Source organism: Oreochromis niloticus, linkage group LG13, assembly GCF_001858045.2.
Source record: "Oreochromis niloticus isolate F11D_XX linkage group LG13, O_niloticus_UMD_NMBU, whole genome shotgun sequence".
Lineage (NCBI taxonomy): Eukaryota > Metazoa > Chordata > Actinopteri > Cichliformes > Cichlidae > Oreochromis > Oreochromis niloticus.
In genome coordinates this window covers 6,243,514-6,246,524 of record NC_031978.2, presented here as the reverse complement: position 1 = coordinate 6,246,524, position 3,011 = coordinate 6,243,514, and positions in this window count along the sequence as shown.

Genomic DNA, 3,011 nt, shown 5'->3' with positions numbered 1-3,011 from the left:
ATTGCAAATTTATGTGAATCATTGCATTAAACCTGTTCTTGTCTTGAAGAATTTGAGCTATTTTGTACTACTGCTGAACTGTTACACAGACTGGGATGTGAGTTAATTGGGTGTTTTGCAGTACCATATAATGTTTGTTAACCTGTCAGAATGTAGGGGAGGAACAATCCACCTTAATGCTGTGTCTGATGTATGTAAAAAGAGTCAATGTGATTTGCTTAGTGTGAAGTCAGCCTGCATTTTTAAGGCTGCCAGCAAATGAGCAAATGCTGGCACTCACCTCACAGGTGAATCTCTTCCACACAAGCAAATACAGTACACATGCACACAGGCAATAGGACTTATCTGGCATGGGTGCAGAGGCATTTTACAAATGCTTGATTTTGTGATTTTCCTGGGTGTTTTGACAGCAGCTGCTCAAATCGTGACTTCCACTTACACACTTGTGAACACACAAAAATACCCACCCACTAGCACTCACAGATGAAGACACACAAATTCACATAAATACACATCAGTGCGTGGGCCCACACACTCACACCGCATATAAATACACTCATATACATACACTAATCAACAGCTATATTCCCTGCATACAGAATATTCTGGAAATAGGCAGTTACAAACACACAGACAGGTTTTGTGAGGACATACTCTTTATCACATACCTCAGTGCGTACAGGTTAAGTTGGGATATTGCTAGACTAGTTAGTGACTGTGGCCTAGCTACCAGTCAATCTGTATTCACTGACTAGTTGGCAAGTGACTCCTGGAGGTTTGTGGTTGTTGCTGGCAAGAAGGGTTCTGCAACAAAAACCTATGTGTAATTACTTTGGTTGCTAGCAGATTTCTGCAGTCACCTGTGATTTGCATGGAAGGCACCAATTTGTCTGCAGACACTAACTAACCAGCCACGGAACAGTAGTAAAACTTAAAAACATGTAAAATGCAAATGAGAAATGGAGACCATTCACCTTGAAAAAAATGTGCCTTACCACTGGAACAGAATATGTTTTAAAGGGCACGACTTTTATTTTGAAGGTGAAAGGTGCAGGTAGTGTTTGCAAACAAGTTTGATATGAGCTGCAGGAGATGGCAATCTGCTGACAACCAAAGCAAACACAACAAGCATTGTAGCAGAGCAGGTCAGCCACTAACCAGAAGGTCGGTGGTTCGATCCCAGGCTGCTCTAATCTGCATGCCAAATATCCTTGGGCAAGATACTAACCCCATGTTGCTCTCTCCGATGCATCCATCAGAGTGTGAATGTGTATGAATGTTAGATAGAGCACTTAAGAGCTTAGAAGAAGTGCTTGTGTGATTGGGTGAATGAATTAGTTGTATAAAGCGCTTTGAGTGCTCAGACAGAGTAGAAAAGCGCTATATAAGAACCAGTCCATTTACCACCTAGCAAGAGCAAGCAACGTCTTGCAACCACTTACCAGTTGGTTGAGGATTACACATTTTTACCTAGATACCGGTGGTTACCAGGTGGTCACTGTCCAGTCTTTAGGCCTAGGTGAGTGGGGCTTTAGTAATCGATATCGCAGTGACTGCCAGCATTTTATAATGGTCAGATTCTTTGATGCACTGAATTATAGTATTTTTGCCATATGGCAGTGCTATCTATCCAATTTGATCATCTTCTGAACCCTAGTGAATTAAATGAGGATATGCTATATTATATGAATTATCACAGTAAAATGACACAGTGAAGAAGCTAATTGATAGCTTGCTCCCAATCTGAATAGACTGAGTAGAGGAATGTTTACTATATACTTCGATGTCGATATAAAATATTAATGCAGTTGTAATTGCTTGCTCTCGAGCAAAAACAGTGAAATACTATTCAATACATGCATTTGTACCATGACTACGTCCTTCCTCCTGCCTTGCCCAGACTCTGCATTTAGGATTAACTAACCATCCTTTCTCAGTGAATATGCAAGCACAATATTTAGTACCTGAAGGCCAGTATATTTTTCTCTGGGTGTGCTGCTCATACCACTGCACAAATAAAACCAGTACACACTGCCTTGGTTTCACACACAGGCTTCAGCTTAATTCAGCTTTGATCCTCAAACTTCCCTCTAACAAGCCTGTGCTATTTTATTCTAGCAGATTGAGAGTATTCTTTTATCCATGTGTGATTTGACTAAAAAAACAAAAAAAAGGTCATTTTTTTTAAAAGTTGCCCTATGAGCTATAATTTGGAACAAGACACAAAAACATGGGGAACATATGTAAAGGTATTATGTGATTCATATTAAATGAAACCTAGAAAACATCTTACAAGTTATTTACAGTTTTCATTCATACATCACTATTTAATGTTATTATAGGGGAATAACAGAGTCTACTGGCCAGTCTAGCACTCTGGGCCAGACTGAAATATCTCAGCAGGCTTGATGCTAGTCTGATTTGGCTGTGGAACTCTGGCAATAATCGTTTTCAACTTGACCTGACATTTAAAGAATCAGACAGAAAACACTTGAGCTGGTATTAGAGCACACAATAAGTTACACATAACCAAGAGAAGCACAAGTAACACGGTCACATGCACAGATATACAGACAACCACCATTATGTCTAAGTAAATATATGCATCCACAAGCACACATCTATACCGGCACAGGCACACAAAGACATAGACAGGTGCAGGCAGTGACACATACATACACAATTACCGACAGGCGGTCTCACACACAGAGAGGGAACAATCATGTCTACTTTGTTTTGCCTCCTCTTCCACTGAGGAGTGACATTTTGAGGGGCTCGGTGGGGTGGGGCTGAGGGCAAGAGGTTCAGCTATGAAAACACAAGTCAGGTGGTGAAAGAGCAAAACTAAAGGAAAAAAAAAACCCACAGGAACAGGAGAGTGTCAGAGAGAAACAGAAAGTCGGGAGAAAAAAAACTGTGTTAAGTTAGCAAACAGGTAACATGGCAGGTAAGACTTGCACTGCCATGCTGAGTACAAGAGAGGGTGAGCCAGCGAGACACTCAGAGACAGA